This window comes from Triturus cristatus, chromosome 4_2 (assembly GCF_964204655.1).
Source record: "Triturus cristatus chromosome 4_2, aTriCri1.1, whole genome shotgun sequence".
Taxonomy (NCBI): domain Eukaryota; kingdom Metazoa; phylum Chordata; class Amphibia; order Caudata; family Salamandridae; genus Triturus; species Triturus cristatus.
This window is the reverse complement of record NC_140586.1, coordinates 903392345-903411907: the sequence shown is the minus strand read 5'-3', so window position 1 is coordinate 903411907 and position 19563 is coordinate 903392345.

Here is a 19563-nt window from a genome sequence, read left to right as displayed (position 1 = left end):
GCGACACGGTAAAGCAGTGTAGCGAGCGAGCGTAGCGAGCGAACCCGAACCACCTAAGAGAAAATTTTGAAAAAAAGTGGGCAAATGGTACATTTTCAAGCAAATTTTAGAAAGCAGGAAGGTTAATAAAGCAATTGTGAATCTATTCTAACAAAGACAGTGACTGGCAAAACTGGGTGTTAATCAGTTTTTCACTTATTTCCCTTCGCCTCTTGTTTTGGTATCTTTTGTCTCCTGATTTATTTCTTGCTTTCTTTATTTCAGTTCCAGGGTGAGAAAGTTTTTGATTGGAGTTTGAGAATGCCCACAAATGTACGAGCTTTGGGATTTCCCAAATTTAAAAGGCTAACCATGGCTTGAGTTTTAGGCTGGAAATGCATGTTTATGGTACCTTTGTGATTTGACCCCCCTAATCAATAAATCTGTCAAATGCATCTTCTTTCAAGTTTTTCTAGTAGTAACTGGAATGGGAGTTAAGGGTTGGCTTTGTACAGGCGGATTAGGACACAAGGACAAGGTGAAGGTAGGACCGTACCTCATTGTTCAACACTGCAGCCACACAGAGACGTGGGGGGGCTGATCAAAACCCCGGGGTTAGAGCCCTGTTCTCGTTCAATTGTGCTGCCAAGAGGAAGGACGAGCCACATGCTCAGCTAATGCGTGAGCTGGTAATTAAACTACGGCTGCACTTCTTTCTGTTAGCCTTCGCTCGCAGGGCACACCTTGAGGAAACAAATAAAACAAAGAGTCCGGTTTTTCTGCTGCCGGTTTTTCTGCTGCTGCTGCTTACCTTGGGAGAAAGTGTCTCTCATACTCGTTGAAATGTCACTCATCATAACCCTGAAACTATGAAATTGTCACACGTGGCAATCTGAAACCTTGGCAGTTATGCTCATCGAGCGACACAACCACACATGTCAGGCGACACAGTACTGTGTCCCGACCCAGAGTTTGGAAAGCTCTGGGTTACACGATTGCAATCAGATGTCTCGGCTGGTAGAACCACAGGTGCATAGTCTTAAGTCTGTTGTTACAGGGTCATTTCAAGGGAGGTTATATGACGCTATATCAATCACCAAAACATTGATTCACCAAAATATTGGCCAAAAAAATGTTGCTTATCAAATTTTCATCACCCTATGAAGAAATACGAAAAATATTGGTAACAAAAAAATGTACCTTGAAGATATCACAAAATTAAAATATGACCAAATATTGTTAAAATATTAAATATACCCAAAATGACAAAAATATCAAAAACAACAATATTGACTGCATGAATATTTTTTATGTACATTAAAAAAATATAACCATTTAGTTTTAAAAGAATATTTGTCATAAAAACCCAATCATTAACCAAACACAAAATATTTTAAAATATATCATTAACCAAATAAACACAATGAAAATATAACATATTATATTTAAAACCATATTTACTAAATAAACTACTTAAATATACAATGATTTTAAATAAACACACAGACATATTATAAAATGAATATACTAACATATATACACAAAATATTCACTGACAAAATATAATATTATTTTATATACACTTAAAATAAATAATCTTAATACATACAAATATATGTTACAGTTAAACATAAATCTTAATTTGTTTCCCCCAAATAAGGAACAAATTGTGCAAACAATTCAAACTAAACACAACATATCTGAAAAAATTACACATAAAACAAAGTAATCCATAGAACGAATTAAATGAACCCTATAAAAATAAGCAGACAAAATGCATTTAGAAGTGTTACCTGTACATTCCAAACACTTTGAATGTATAGTAATGAATATATACTTCTAATATTTGCAGATACAATCTCAGAAATAGCCACATACATCACCCACCAGAAAGGCAAAAAATTATTATTGCATATGGGATAAACATACAGTCAGGAGAGCACAACCACCGGAAATATACATTGGAAATATACTAAATACTATGCTAATGCTTGTTATGTGAGGGCTGAACTAGAAATCACATCATAATTTATGTTAGGGAGCAGAGCTACCACCGAAAAGAAGCAAGCCCTAGTTCCCAAGAACCCATAGCAAGAATCATAAAAACATCCTGAATACACCAAGAGCAAATTCAAGGATTCCGTAATTTAAAAAGATTAAAAGCACAAACTAAACCATCCTCATGAGAAGCCCCTAATACCCCTAGAACTTTTCAAGCTATAGACATTCCTGAAAATCTAACCATTCCACATAGGGAAGAGCTCTTCTTCCTGTACGACAATAAAATAAATGGCAAGATAATAATTATATATGCAACACAAAATAACCTCCTATGACTAAGCCAAACTCAAACATGGATGATGGGTGGCACTTTTAAATCATGCTCTTGGCCATTCACAGAGATATACACCATACATGGTGAATATGATAACAATAACATAACCCTAATTTATCTCAGCTTCCCATCAAGCAACGTGCTACCTTCTACTAATTACTAAGTCAAATTTAAAATAAAGACTAACAATTGCTATCCTAAAAGAATTCATAATAGACATTGAGCAAGCAATGATATAAACAATTTGAAAAAGCTAATCAAAAACACACTCAAAATCTGCAACAAGGGCCAAATTACGAGTCTGGTGGTTTGAGGACTGCCAGACCTGTGGTGGCACTGTGGTGGCGGTCCAGCCACTGCTACACCGGTGGTCTGACTGCCCTAATATAACTTGGAAGGTCGAACCGTAATTGGACGGCCGGCTCCATAGGGAACCGCCGTTACCTGGCAGTGGCGGGATGGTCGGGGGCTATGTAATATGCAGGTTTTGCCGCTGTGGCACCGCCATGCACATCACAAGTTTCAGGACCGCCAGTGGTTTCATGGAGGACTTTCCTCCATGAAAAGGCTGGCAGTGCTGAAACAAAGGGGGCCCCTGTGCCTCCTCAACCCGGAGATGCATGTAAGGGGGCACAACATGGGAACCCCTATGTGCATGCACCCAGGCTCCTCCACGGCATGGACTTTCGAATCCATGCTGTGCAGGAAACCCATGTGGCGTTCCCATTGTGGTGTCTCTTTCGAAGGCATCGCCGGCTTTGCAAGACGCATGGCAGCGGGACAGCCACGCTAACCACCCGCCACACCACAAAATTGGTTGTAATCTGGTGGGCGGCAGCGGCCTTCGGGGCAGCGGCGCTGACATTGGCACCGCCGCACCACCGCTCCGCTAAAAGATTTTATTAGGCCCCAAATGTAGAATATGCATCAAGCAGCCTATTTGCTTACAAAAATTAAAAAAAAATAATGCTAGCATATGTACCAGTCACAAATGTAGTTATCTGCTACAGCCTTCTTATACAATCCCCCTATTTCCAAATGCACAAGTAAAAACAAATTCACTATTTTGAAGACACTGCACTGTTTAGTTACAGGCACCAACCCAAGTTTGAAATTCTATGTTAGAATGTCTATGTTGACACCATAGCCCAAGAAGCAAAAACAAACAACCCCATGGAAGGATGGCACAACGCCTTCCAAGCCACAATAGGCCAAATACAGCCTAAGCTATATATAATACTAGAACTCCTAAAAAAAGAGCAAATGTGCCAAGAAATAATAATAGAATTGTCTTGAACACAAATTAAACCTAGAATATCCAGACAAATCAATTGTACGAAATGCTACAGTGCAAATTATAATTTTTAATAAATAATAAAGGCCTCCTCTAGCTTTAAAGGATAACAGGAACACTACTATAAAGCACTTAACAATTCAAATTAATTTCCCATACACCATAAACATGTGTAAAAGAATATAATATGTTCATTTATAAATACTATGCAAATCACTTTTATTAGTCATTTACAATAACATTTATATTTCAACAATATATAATACCACTGATACAATAGTTTACAATACAATAAATAAAATATTTTGTGCAATAAAATACAATAGTCTTCAGAAATACAAAGCAGCAAACATAATATAAAAAAAATACATACAATAAACATTGTTTTAAAAATAAAGGACAGTATTAATCTAAACAACAACCATATCAACTTAAGGATCTGTGTCTGATATCCTGGTACTTCTTCAATTCCCCAAAAACAAATCCACAAAAATAGAGAAATGGGAAGCAAATAATGCAAATTTTACATAATCAAGATATAAATCCACAAAATTAAACCAGAGTTGTAGGAAACCATAAAAACCTACAAAATGTAAATAAAAACAGTTTCTGGGAATCTGAAAACAAAATAAAATTGAAAAGTAATCTTAACTAAACTATAACTAAAATAATTACCTTTCAAAAGCACATCATAAAATAAAGAAAGGCTTATACTTTCACAAAAAAAACCTGTAATAAACACAGCAAATCCGCTGCGATCACCGGGGATCCAGGATCCCGCAGCAGTGGTGCAGTGGTCAGGAGTAGGAATATGCTGGTGTTGCCGCTGCGACACCAACGAGCATTATTGGAGTTGCCTGTGCACCGCTCTTTTCATGGCGGTGAGCCCGCCATAGAAAGGGTGGCAGAGAGGCAACTGAGAGGGCCCTAACAGGGCCCTCGTGCCGCTCCGGGGCCTGGGGATGCATTTCAGAATTGCACCCCTGTTCCTGCATGGTGTGGCGTAAATGCCACACCATGCACGAATATGCTGCAGGCACAGTCACAGCAGTGGGCTGCATGTTAGGCTCTCCTATGAGCCTAACAGCCCACCACCGTGAGAACACTGTAGCACCACCTGCCCACCATGGATTACAATCGTAATCCGGTGGGTGAGCACACGGACGGCGTGGTGGAGGTACCACAGGAGGACCGCCAACGTCGTAATGAGACCCTTCATTTTTAAAATACAGAGCACCCACTAAAACCAAAATCTTTTTTTTAGCACCTGTACTTTAAAAACATAATGCAAGCTATTCCAACTCAAATGTAAAGTATTTTATGGAAGGTGTCAGATTTAGTATTTCCAATCCAATCTTAACCACTTCGGGGAATGTGTTGGATAATGAAGGGGTCAAAAAAACTATTCCCACTCCAATCCAAACCATTTTAGAGAAAGTGTTGGGCAATGAAGGTTTCAGATTATCATTCCCACTCCAATCCAACCCCTTTGGGCAATGTGATGGCGACTGAAGGGGTCAAACTTACTATTTCCACTCAAATCAAAGCCAATAATAATAATGATATTTACTTCTACACCCCAAAATAATTTTTTTAAATATATTTATTACAAAACTATAAATATTACACATACTATTGAGTCTGAACACTTCTAAAAATTACTACTAATATTATATTCAACAAACTATAAACACTAAAATTGTTTCAAAAATACATAAATAATGAAAACTATTCTTATATATAGCAAAATGAAAAGATATACTTTTTTAATTTATATTTAATAATAATTTGTATACAAAAGTACTTAACATCTATTTTATATGTAATAAATAATTAAAAAATATTTGTTCTTGAAATTTTCAAATATACATTCAATAACCAACATTAAATTTATTTCAAACATGATAAAATTAATTTTACATATTACATTTAGTCAAGAAAACATGAAAACAATATAAATGCACATCTATAGGGGTCGATTCCGATGTTGTTCAGAAACCATTCTTACAGAATGGGTACCGGAATGCTTTCCAGACGACTCGGATCGGGGGAGTCTGATGAGCAATTTGGATGTATCCGGATGCTTCCAGATACGATTCGGTCAGACTCCCATTGACTTTAAAGGGAGCCCGTGCTCCAAAGGAGAACACAGGCTCCCATTGAAGGAAGGAGTAGCTGAGTAACACCTTGCACCCTATGGCTGGCACCCCATGGTGCCTGCCACACTGTACATGGTTGGAAAGGGAGATCCCTTGGGTAACCCCACGGGCCTGATTCGGAAGGACCTGAGTGAAGGGGGGCCTGCTATGGCCCCCAAAGACAGATACCGGCAGAAAAATTGTTCTGGAGAAACCAAATTGGAATGGCTGTCCGAATCGTTCATTGTACTCGCTCGCTCGGAAACCGAGTCCATAGAGCTGTACGATTCGGCTCCGAAAGACACGACCAGTCTAAATGCCTTTCAGAAACAATTTGGACCACCCTAACGGTTTCCAGGAATAGTAATCGGTCGTTGGGAAGTGTGTATGATGTGTCGGAAACAAGGGTTTAGTATCAGATTAGGAAAACCCGAATTCGATTCCGAGCCCTTCCGAACGACATCAGAATTGACCCCTTGGTATGTAAACAACCAAAAACTATGCGAATTATAATTGGAAAATTAAAATAATAAATATCATCTAAGTAAACTAATGAACAAACTGCCAATACAATTTAAATATAAAGTATACTTAAATAGTCATAACTTAAAAAAAATAAGACTTCAGTATATATAAATATTTAAAAATTCCCCCAACCTTTTCCTCTATAAGCTCTTCCTCACACTACTAAAAAATATAACCAAAAATTCAAATTTCCATAAATAAAAATAAAATTAATAAAAAAATAAAAAACAGTAAACATGCAGATATATTCTATTTCTGGTACAAATGCATTTTTTTGCTATTAGGAAAACAACGTGCGTGGCACTCCCCTCTCATGCAAAAATACAACAAAAACATCCCCCTCCTACTACTCATTCCACTATAGTGTATCTATCCTGCATGGTGTATCTAAGGCTCATCCCTAGGGAGCTCTCTGTTTTTATTAAGGGTGGGTGAAGTTTGCAGAGTGAATTAAACAGAAACCTCACACACCTTTGGTAAAAAAAAAAGTATCTCTATCTTTACATGCTAAAATGCATATAGTCATCTCACAAAAGCGAAAATGAAAATATAGCACGCAGTGAGAGAGGTGATAATTTTGAGGTCCTCCCTAACCTAGGGAGAAAACCAAGCAGATGCCTTGAACACAAAGAGCACATCATGCTGAACTATTCGGTGGTGGCCCCATCCTCCCAGGACCACCCCAAGCACAGTTATGGTCAAAAATACAATCCCAACTAAAGGCCCTGCAAAGCATTATGGGACGAGATTCTAGAGTGCAGTGAATATTATAGTATCCAATATCAAAACATTCCTCAAAGGCAGCAGCTCTCCCAGCTCAGATGAGAGCTAATACTATAATATTCATTGTATTTTTGCCCATAACTGTGTTCAAGGCATCTGTTTGGTCCTCCCCCTAGGTTGGGGGAACCCCAAAATCATCACCTCTCTCATTGCCTGATATTTTTCAAAGGTCATATTTTTGTGAATTGGTTATATGCTTTTTAACATGTAAATGCAAAGTTGTTTTATTTAAGTGTTGTGGGTGCAGTAGTTAACTCTGCTATGTGGTGCAGCTGAATTCCATATTTTCAATGTAATGCTCTCCCTGGGTCGTGTCATCATTCTCAGTCAAAAGCAGTATACAGAGGTATCTAGGGCATCAAGCCATAGAGTTCAGTAGAGAGCAGTGTAATGTACTGTCTCCCAAGGTCTCAATAGGCATTTAATTGAGAGGTTAATGCTGGGTCACACACTACATTCCCAATACGAGCCACATCCTGTGTAGCTAAGCCATGTGTGTAGGAAGTTTCTCCAAACCCCAGAGAAAGAAAGGTCCAAAGAGCTGCTCCCATTGCCAGACTAATGTGTCACTCTCTACGTGATTTAAGTGGAAAGGTCAGTGGGGTGGGAAGACCCAGGATAAAGTATGCTGGAAAATGCAACAGCTGTTTAAAATTTAGGAAAAAAAACTAAACAGAAAAATAAACACTGCGACACAGAAATATTACACTAAAACAGGTCCTCCCTGGACTGGAAACAAGCATCCTGGGACCGGTTTCGGGGTTTCACCCCTCTTCAGCCAGGATTGCTTGATTCCAGTGGCATGGAGAGCACGGGACCCACGTCTGGGCATACCCTTCCCACTCGGGGTGACAAATGCAAACACAACAGTTGATGGACAGAATGCAGAACAATGTCATACATTCACCCCATGGATTTAGGCCCAGATCTCTGTACTGGGGTGAATGTATGACATTGTTCTGCATTCTGTCCATCAACTGTTGATTTGCATTTGTCACCCCGAGTGGGAAGGGTATGCCCAGACGTGGGTCCCGTGCTCTCCATGCCACTGGAATCAAGCTATCCTGGCTGAAGAGGGGTGAAACCCCGAAACCGGTCCTAGGATGCTTGTTTCCAGTCCAGGGAGGACCTGGCTTGGCAGTTCGGGCTGGACTGTACCCATGAGGCACAGGGTCAAGACTGATTTGCATATGGCTGGGTTCAAACTGGAACGGCATGGTGAGCAAAAAAACGATGGATTTAGGCCCAGATCTCATTACTGGGGTGAATGTATGACATTGTTCTGCATTCTGTCCATCAACTGTTGATTTGCATTTGTCACCCCGAGTGGGAAGGGTATGCCCAGACGTGGGTCCCGTGCTCTCCATGCCACTGGAATCAAGCTATCCTGGCTGAAGAGGGGTGAAACCCCGAAACCGGTCCTAGGATGCTTGTTTTCAGTCCAGGGAGGACCTGGCTTGGCAGTTCGGGCTGGACTGTACCCATGAGGCACAGGGTCAAGACTTATTTGCATATGGCTGGGTTCAAACTGGAACGGCATGGTGAGCAAAAACACGATGGATTTAGGCCCAGATCTCTGTACTGGGGTGAATGTATGACATTGTTCTGCATTCTGTCCATTAACTGTTGATTTGCATATGACTACATCACAGCAGTCAATAGAAAGTTATCTGGTGGTGGAAGATTCCAGTGAGAGGGCATGGACTCCTGAGTACCCATTCCAAGATGGAATAATAGAGCTTGAAAATAACTTGTGAAATGGCACAGTCCAATACTAGACTTATATTATAAATATAATAGAAAGTACCTGTCAACTGCAAAATATATTTGGGGGCAACTCTCTGTGTGTACTAGCAGGATGGAGAGACCCACTCATGTCCCTTCCTAAGAGTTACCACTCAAACAGAAGAAGTGTAGACCAATAAACTACCTTCTCTCACCTGAGCTACTTTCAAAAACAAAAGGTGGTTTATGTCCATCTGTGGATTTCTAATTCATTCTGGAGCTCAAGTCTCACTTTTGTATTTTTATAGAAAGGCGAAAAGAGCCAAGGGTGACAGGGTGAATAGCACGTTTCCATCAGCTGTAATAATTTACAATTTTACATTTTCTACAAGAAAAGTCTGATGGTCAAGATTGTGTAAAGCAGAGAAAATGTACAGTGTAGTTATTTTGTTTTCAAATAGTCTCCAATTCGAAAGACATTATTCACATACATACCTAGGGACTTATTAAAAGTTCGGTTGTCTGACAGCCAAGGGACTGTGTCCCCTACAGCTAGGAAACCATTGTGCCTGTGGCATGCCGACCGCTGTATTACGTGTTTTCCGAAGGGGCAAGCGGTGTGGCTGGACGGTCTTGTGATGGTGGGTAATGTATTTCCATATATTTTGATGCCTGTGTGTACATGCCGACTGCATATACATCCAATGCACACATATGCATAATATACGTGGAAAAATACCACCAGCCCATTGCTGGAGTCCGACGTATATGTGGGCTGTCCCAGTAATGGGGACATGGTACCAAAGCACTTACCTGTATTTCACCGAAGACGGGGTCATGTTCCTCAGGGTGAAGTAGCTCCTGTGTAAGGAGGACCTGGAGAAAGAGATCCATGTCAAAATCTGCTTGGAAGAACTGGACAGGGATGAGTATCCACCTCAAGTCCTTCATTTCCACTGACATTTAAGTAGCCGCGGTCGACTTGTTTGGAGGTTAACTCGTAATAGGGACGGCGGTGTTGCACCTCTGTACCACCTATTGGAGGCTGCCCTCCTCCGACCGCGATCTCGGAGGTGTGCTGGTGGTGCCGGCGGTCCAGCCACAGTCTTTGCAAAGCCAATCTGGTCAACTCCTAATACGGTGGAAGGCTCACTGCCGTTGGACCGCCAGGACGGTGGTCCAAGAACTGCTGAACTCGCAATAAGGTCTCGAGACACTTACTCCCAAAAACACTGGGTAATCTGGACCTAAGATCGATTGTAGGGGGTGGGTGACTGGGTGTCTTAGGGGACCTTTGGACAAGGCATGGCTCCTATGAAACAGTACTGTAACATGTTATTCACACCCAATTAAATGGTGGTAGCTCTCCAAACACAGTGTTGGGCCCTGAATGAATTGACAGGCCAAATGTTGCTGTGTTCAAGGTCAACCTGGATCTAAGGCACTGCCTTGTAGCAGCCCCGCTGAGCCCACACTCATTTGTTGTGCAGGGCCGATCGCTTCTGGACATTGCCCCTTTTTTTGCCGCCGTGAAGATTTTTGTAACAAACCCCGCTAGTATCCAAATAGTGTACCTAGACCCTCTGCAGCTACTTTTATGCAACATGTACAAGCTGTGGCCATTTCAGTAAGGCCACAGCAAAGCATGCCAGTGCACTGGCACGCATGGCGTGGGTGCTTGCCCCTTCCATGGCTAGTTTGCCTCACACCATCCAAAGCCCTTTCACTCCCTGTCTACTACAAATAGGCATTCATTGTTGGGAGAAGAGAGGTGAATACTATGTTATGCTGTGCTGTTCTGTTATGTCATAGAATACTGTGTTATGCCATGCTATGTTTTGCTATCTTATGTGTTATGTCATGGAATACTATGTTTTTTATGCTATGTTATGTCATAGAATGCTATGTTATATTATGTTACATATAATATGGTATGCACGTTTATGGTCCGCTATACTATATTAGCAGTGCATAATTTGTAAATAAATAAGTGCTGGGGCCCAAAGTTTTGCTTAGAAGCCATGGTCGGTGCCACCAAATCGAGGTTGACCAATACCAAGTCTGCTTGGACTTGCTTCCTCCTCCTGTCCCTCTTCTCCACCACCAGAAACTTCCTGCCCCTTTGTCTCACTCTTACGGGTTATTATTCTTACCTGCATTTTCCCTTTGTCACTGTTTTTCCATCTTTCTCTTCCTCTTGCTTCCCCCTTTTGTGGGTGTCTCTCTCTTGCTCTTGGTTAAAGTCTGATGATGAAAAGTAAATGTCGGTCCCCAAAAATGAATGCCGGTGGGCCCCTACTGCAACCACCGGCTCAAATTAGGCACCGTATATTAAGCTATAATATGTTATATTAGTCTGTTATATTTAGGGTCACATTCTCAGTGTACGGCAACCCCGCTTCGTGTACAAATGGCAATTACCACCTAAACCAGGATCATAGGTTATGAGAAACTATTGTACGCCTCTCAACCCCCTACCGCCCCCGAAAACACCACCTCAAATCTGGAAGTACCACATCATTCTCAAGTTCGAAGCTCAGAATGGGGGGAAACACAGGGGCATATTATCAAGAACGGCGTTAAAATTATCGCCGTTTTAGCGGCAGGAAACTGCCGCTAAAGAGGCGATAGTGGGCTGATAGACAGAGTTCCAGAGTGTTATCTTCTGTGCCTAGGGACTGAACTAAGAATGGTGAGGTGGTACCAGGAGCAGTAAATCCTACACTCTGCAACATCGGCAGTCAGCATCTCCGGTATTATAAATGTAAATGTATGTGTCTTGTAAAGCGCACTGCTGCCCTGAGGCGTCGTGGCGCTGTAGACCGCTGGGGAACCCGTCCTGGCTATCCCTGTGAGATGGTCCCTCCTGGGTATCTCCAAGGTGAAACCAGGCATCCCCGGCGAATGTGGGGGGCCGTTGTGGAGATGAGGCAAGCTAATGCCCAGAGTTGCCGAGTGTGTTCCTGGTTAGAGTAGGTACCGAGGCGAGAATTATCGAGTCCGTTTTGACCCTGGTCCACGACCCTGCCGCGTCGGGAATTGAACCCTGGTCCCTGGCCGATTCTCTGCTTGCGGATCTGCCGCCTCTAACCAGTGAGCCACACCTCTCCACTATTACCATGTGTGCTATTACCACACCAGACAACAGGTCACTCAGAATGATGGCCTAAGCATGTAAAAACAGGCGCTGTCTATCCCTGTAATCCTGTCCCACTTGAAGGATGGAAACTTTCACTTCTCAGATGTCCCTTTTCCTCCTCCCTCCCCCTCACCCCCCTCTCCTCCTGTGAAACCTTCTATTTCATTCTCAAAATCCTTTTCCTCCCCATTAATTTCCGCTGCAGCCTGAGATCGGAAAGTGAAACAGATTAACATTTTAAAAATAACGAATAATTTAAGGTAAGTGCAGTTGTTTCTTCCATAATGTAATTTGTTAATTGCTAAATAACCCCACCGTTACAGAATTCAATAACAGTTAGTGTCAGGTGCTCAGATTAGAGTTGTAAATGATTTCACTGCCTCGAGTTGTGGAGTTCACATCGAGTTGGGGAGGCATTGAATAAAGTGTCCTCCGGCGCTGTATGAAATCCTTTTTCACGGGGCTGTGACAGTTGTGTCCTCTGTGCAGTTTCCTGTGGCGTGTGTAGGTCTCTCATTGCACATAGCAGTGGGTGATGTTATGTTCCGAGCACCAAATTATTATTTAAAAAAAATCCTGCTGAGGTAAAATATAAAACAGAATAATACTGCTTTTTTATACAAAGCATACACGAAATAAAGACTCAAATGTGTGATCATTCTGTGTACTGTGGGATGGAAGGTTCAGGGATGCTCTGTGACATCACTGAACGTGCCTACAGCCGGTCACTACACATCCTTTGGGGCAGATCTATGTTGGAGTTGTGCCACTTTTACGCCGCCGTTGCGTCACTTTTGTGACGCAGCAGCGGCGTAAACCCTGCGCCACGTTGCGCTTTATTTACATCGTGACGCATCTATGGAGATGCGTCACGGTGTAAAGCCCTGCGCCACATGAAACCTGCGTCAGGTTTCATGTGGGCGTTTCCACGCAGGGGGGGCGTTCCGTCGCAGGAACGCCCCTGAAAAGTGACTCAGTGAAATCTATAAGATTTCACTGAGTCAGTTTCCCAACGCTGATGCGTCAAAACCCTGCGCCTGCTTGAAGCAGGCATACGGCTTGACGCACCATGTTAGGTATGGGGTAGGTTGGAACAGTGCTGAAGTTGCGTCGCGCTTGCGACACAACTTCAGCACTGCGCCAACCTTACGCTGGCAGATACGACACGCATCTGCTTGTCCTTGTGCCACGATGCCCCGCATTGTAAATGCGGTGCATCTGCGGTGGCGCAAGGGCAAACTTGTGTGACGCATCTGCCCTGGCGCATCCATGCTGATTTGCAGGGATGCGCCAGGGAACATAAATCTGCCCCTTTGTGTGCACTGCGCTGGCCTTACTTCCCTGTCTGCCTTTTTTTCCAGAGTCTAATAAAGCCCACGGTCTGCTCACTTTCTAATTGTTCCTGGCGTTTTCCTTCTGTTCTTGCTAATAATTGCCTTTGTTTATTCCTTTGTGTGTTGTAGCTCTTGTATTTTCTCCTCAGACTCCTAGATTTTGCTCCTTGTTTATGTTCCCTTTCTCGGGGCTTCTCCTGCAGTCTCTGGTTCACTTGAAGTCTCAGTCTCTTGCTTGTTACAGATCCTAGAATCCTCCTGCTTGACTTTGCCCTTTCCTTCTCCAAGTGTTCCTTGACTCTTGACCATTTGCTACAGGGACTGGTTCCGGAGCGTGAACTTTGCAGCGGCCTCCTCAACTTCCCTTACGCCACTGGTTCAGAGACCTGCCTGTTTAGGAGGGATGAGGAGTTCAGCCTTCATCCAGTCGGGTCTTCACAGTTCCAGACTGAGGAAATATTCTAATAATAGGGTAAAGATTTCCCTTAATATACTCCATATTCGGAGGGTAGAATTGAGTGTCTAGTTTGATTTTTTGAAATGCATGGGTTTCCAAACCGCTGCAAGAACTCATCCTGGCCATGCTATTCTAGTATCGCTGAAAAGAGATGCCCTAAGGTGTCTTGGTCACGGGCTGAGTCTTGTAACCAATGTTTTGGAACTGAAAGACATAGGCATATATTTGGAAATCAGGTAGTGCTAAGCCGCCACGTTTCAGCTTTTTCCTAAGCTTTCTCATGAGAGTCTTGGTGATTTGAGCCCCAAATAAAGGAACTCGCTTCCTTTTTAAAGTCTCTTAATCACTTTCTAGCAGGCAATGAATGCTATACAATTAAACAAGAAGGTCAGCTTTGGGAGAATCATCATTTTTATCAGGTTTGTTGTACATATATGTTTATATTGAGGTTTCTCCACTTCCTTAGCAATAGCTTAATTTCCTTACCTACCCTTGTTTTGTTTGTTATGGTTATATCTTCCAGCTTCTCTGTTATTATGAAACCTAAATACCTATTTTGGTGGTTTAAACTATATGCATTGCAACCTTTACACCATGACATAATCTCAGTTTTGTCCTTCTTGATTGGATATCCCGAGAGCTGACCAAACTCTTCAGCTAGGACTTGAAACCTGGGAATGGCGAGGTTTGGGTTTACAGTATATAGAAGAATATAATCTGCAAAGAGACCAGGATATATAGTGAGGGACTGCGATGTAAATGAAAGGTTTATTGGGTCAGAGCGGATGGTCTGTGCAAATAGCTCTATATAGATGGCAAACAAAAGAGGTGAGAGCCGGCAGCCCTGCCTTGTTCCCCTATTTATGGTGATTGGTCGAAATAGCTCATCGCTGACTAAAGCTCTAGCACTTGGTGCTAGGTACAGCTTTTGAATCGCTTTGATAATATTGTAGAGGGATTTAAAGATTCTCAGCACTGCCCACAAATAGCACCAATTGACCTGGTCTCTGGTAGTTTATCAGAAAAGCAGTCAGGCTTAACTTAGAGGCAATGTGTACAATATTCATGCAGCATTTCAAGCAGCAATAAAGTGAAAACACAACACCGGAAACATCCCACTCAAAGTGTGGCTTGAGGTGGTTTATGTGAAGAACCCTAAAGGGGTTTCTAGGGGTCTCAAGATCCACCAGGTAGGTAGCATCCCCCTTCCACTCCCTTCACCTCATTTGGGGGCCTGTCCAGCGATCCTGGAGCGCTCGGGCTCTACAGGCTCCATGACCCACAACTTCTGGCCAGGATGAAACTCATCCAAAGTGGCCTTCTGGTCATGTCAGAGTTTCATCACTGCTTGACTGTCCTCAAGATTGTATTTAACCTTCTTCCAGAAGCACTGCATCTTGTTACGGACTGCCAGCATGGAGCTGACTACTTTCTGAGGAGGTTTCCTGGGAGCCTGTTACCACCCCTCTCTCACAAGGCTGAGAGGTCCCCTAACAGAGTGTCCATAAAGGAGCTAAAATGGGCTAAACCCAACTCCCTTCTGTGGCACCTCCCTGTAGGTGAACAGCAGGCATGGAGAAGGGATGTCCCACTTCCACCTCATGTGCTTAGGCAGGCCTGTAATCATGCCTTTGAGGATCTTGTTGAATCTCTGAACAAGCCTGTTTTTTTTAGGGTAATAAGGTGTGGAGAAATTGTAGGTTACCCAACACTGATCCCACATGGACTTCATAAACGCTGACATGAAGTTAGTTCCTCTGTCAGACTCTACTTACTTGGGTAACCCTATAAGTGTAGAAATCCCTATCAGGGCCCTAGCCACAAGCGCAGTCACCAACCTCAGAGGGATGGGCTCTAGGTACCATGTGGCATAGTCCACCAAGACCAGAATTAATCTGTTGTCTGAAGCTGTCTTGGGGCAGAGGGACCAGCAACATCAATGCCCATCCTCTCAAAGGGAGTGCCAACAACAGGCAAGGGATTCAGGGGAGCCTTAAAATTTTTCCCTGCTGTCTGTCTGGCTCAGGGTGGGACAAGGCCTACAGAATGTATCTGAGGATGTCTTCATGCGTGGTCAAAAGAAGTGTGGGACAAGCCTGGCAAAGGTCTTGTCTTGCCCCAGATGTCCTGTCACAGTATATTGTGAGCCAACCCAGTAGGAAGGCCCTATAACACTGGACCACTAGCTCTTGGGCTGCCCCAGATCCAGGAGCCTAAGGCTCACTGTATAGGAGGTCATTCTCCCAATAGATAAGGTGATCTCCAGAGGTATTACTTGCAGCCTGGGCCTCAGCATCTTGCCTTAGGCCCATTAGAGTGGGGCACGCTTTCTGCCCCTTGCAAAGTTCCTCCTTGGTGGGCCCAGCCTCAACTTGCCATACTGCAAGCTCAGGCAGGTCTCCTAAGGCTGGATGTCCTACTCAGTAGTCCCAGGGGTGGCTCCTTCAAGTGCCCTGTCAAGCTGGACCGCAAGAACTTCAAGGGCTGGTTTCCCATACCCCTGGCACTTCCTCCTCTTGACCGCTGCTTGGGCGATTTGTCCAGGCTCCAAACTTTCCTGACTCCACTCTTGAGCAGCCATGGACCTTGTGGTCATACAGACCCATTCAGTAACTCCTATCAGGGAGAGATGTGGCGCCACGGCCAGGGCGACTGACGCTGGAATCTGGGGATCACGGTTAAATCCATGTTCAATCCCCGACGCCGGCGGCAGATTAGCCCAGCACCATGTGACTCTGGGCAATAGCTTGCTTAATCTTCCTGACGGCCCCCAGCACCTAGAGACCCTTACGGGTGATTGTTTGCGCTTTACAAATGTGGATTATTATTATTATTATTATTATGTATTATTATTATTATTATTATCATCTCCAGGTGTAACCTGAGCTCCAATTCCTTCCAGACAGTGTGCTCTAGTTTGTTGCCCAACAGACAATCTACAGGCATGGGAGGGCTCACATCTACTTTTAGAGAACCTGAGACCCCCCACACAAAGGGAACCAAAGCCACTGGGTAGTAACTCTCACAGTTGGCTGTGACTATGACCTGGTGGAACGTATTGTGAATGACCTGCTCTGAAGACACCATAGTACAGTTCACCGTAGTCATACTGGCTCCTGTGTCTCTCAGAGCCGCCATCCTGTGCCCATTAATAGTGACCCACTGCCTATTATTAGTAGTATTTGAAGGCATATGAGCTCTGGGCACCATCTCTCCATCTCCTAGGGGCACTAAGGTAACCTTTGTCCTCTCCTCAAGCTTAATAGGACCACCTCCTCTTCAAGCGCTACACTTGGCAACCCAGGTGCCTGCCCACCCGTGGGGGGCTGTACCCTCTTGGGAGTTTAGAAAAATAGAGTAAACATTTAATAAATTAATTATTTGAGACCAGCTTGACAATAATCCAAATAATAGAACCAGAGATATGCAATTTGAAAGACTTAAGTGAAAATTGTGCCCAAAAGCACAAAGCACCAATTGTGGTTATCTGGTCATGCTGACTGGGACAAAGTCACATGTTTAGGCCGACTGCAATGGAGCACGGGCCAGGTACAGGGGCCAAGTTAAGCCCACAGGGCAAAGACCCTTACTTCCTGGTTTGCCAAGCGTTGTGAGATCCTGTGTCGAGGATGCGCTGCACAGTGGCAGTTCCAAAAAGCTGCGGGACTGGAATGTAGAGTCCTGCATCGTCATCAAGGATGTCGTTGACGAGGAGCTTGTGATGTGAAGTACTGCATCAAAGATGCGTCATGCACTAGCGGTTCCGGAGAGCTGGGGGCTGTGATGTGGAGTCCTGCGAAGTCATAGAGGATGCAGTCGACAAGGGGCTTACAATGTAAAGGCCTACATCAAGGATGCATCGCACAGCGGTGCTTCCAAGGAGACTGCGATGTGAGGTCTGGCATCGGGGATGCGTCTTACTGTGGCAGTACAAAAGTGGCTGCAAGGAGATGCTTCGCACTGCTTCAGTCCTCCTTAACAGGACCACAGCTGAGCTGATAAAGCACCTTCAGGCTAACTTCCAAGTGTTCAAGACTGGGCGCGTGCCACTTGACGGGTAGACTCAAAGCAGACAGAGTCCATGTCATGGGATCAAGGGATATGAGCATTTTTTGTCACTGATGCTCTGATGAGGAGGCCAGCCAACTAGTCCTTGGAGTCACTCTGGTGGACTTGGTTTGAAGATGGAGGTCCAGTACTTTTACTCAGGCAGCAGGGCAACATGGTAGCAGGGCAATAAAGTAGCAGTCCTTCTTGCAGAGCCGCGCAGCAGCCCTTCTGAGTCTTCCACAGGTCCATTGGTGTATTGAAGATTTGTGTCTGATGGTCCAATATTCATACCTGGTGCCAGCTTTGAAGAAGGAGAAGGTTTTGGAGGTTTTGACCCTAGAGGTCTTTGGAATTTGTTGCCTTCCTGCCTGGCCCCATCTTGTCTGGGTTCACAAAAGACTAGTGTCGAACCCTTTGGTGTGTGCTCAGGCAGAGCGTTTGTGATATGTATGTGTGGTAGGTAACAGCTCCTGCCCCTCATCTTGTAAGAGATAGCCCATCCGGCCAACAGCTTTTGCCCTTTGTCTAACTATCTGGGAGCAATACACAAAGGCCAACTGCCAGCTACATCTATTCATGTGACCCAGGATACAGGCTGCAGACCAACAAATGGTTGGCAAAAGAAAATGATAACTTTCTTAAGGGGCGCTCTAACAAGAAGCCATCGTATCTCATGCAAATTCCTGATGCGTGCCAAACCTCTAAGATTACCGTCAGCACTACTTCCCAAATACAGGTTACGGAACCTGAATTCGGGAAGTAGTGCTGACTTGAAGGTCCCAGTACTCTAGGGAACCTATTGATTTATTGGAGAATATATTTGGATTATAAGTACTTGAGAGACAAGAGTTTGGAAGGTCCTGGAATTCAAGGTACCTTAAAAGATATATACCGGTAATCTTAGCGATTTGGCACGCATCAGGAATTGGCATGAGATACGATGGCTTCTTGTTAGAGGGACTATGGTGCAGCATCTGACATTGGATTCAAAATTAATTTCTGGAGTTTAGCTTAATACATTGTGAAAGGATTAATGAGGAATTCATTGAAATAAGAAAACTGAAGCCCTGAGAAAGTCGTTTGGGTTAATCCCTATTGCGACGAAACGCGTTGGGAGTGGAAGGATTTTCTCAAGAATACAGAAGAACAAGAGTTCTAACAACTGCTATTGCTTATTGAATTTGTATATATACGTTCAAAAATATTGCGTGTGCATCAACAGCTTCTGTTAATCTAATCAATCTCAGATTGAGTTATTTAGGGAACTGGGTGGTATTCCCTAGTATGATAGCACCGCGTGTATTGTGATTGGACCAGTGAATATTATTGTGGATTCCTTTTGGAGCGCTAGGTTCTCTTTCCCTTACACCCATTAAGTTCACAGTTTCTGAAGGGGCGATCCACGGCTTCTGATTGCACGTACCTACAAAAGAAGTCTTTAAGCAAAGTTTCCAAGTTAAGGGGAGAAGTGCACTCTCACATGTGTTTGTTTAACTTTCTAAAAGTGGCATTTTCAGAATAGTGACTTAAAATCCGACATTGCCTTTAAAGAGGGCTTTAAAGTACAACATTTTAGCCACCAAACTTGACATTCCTACCTGTTCCCACTTGAAAGTTATACTTATTAAATGTAATAGGTTCATCCCCTGTTATCCTTTGGGAGAGGCAGTCATTATTATTATTATTATTAATTAATCTTTATTCGGATATAAAAATATCCATAAACGAGCATGACAAAGAATAAAAAACATTGCATGTTTAGATCAATATACACATAATTAAAACCAATAAATACTTCGCAGCT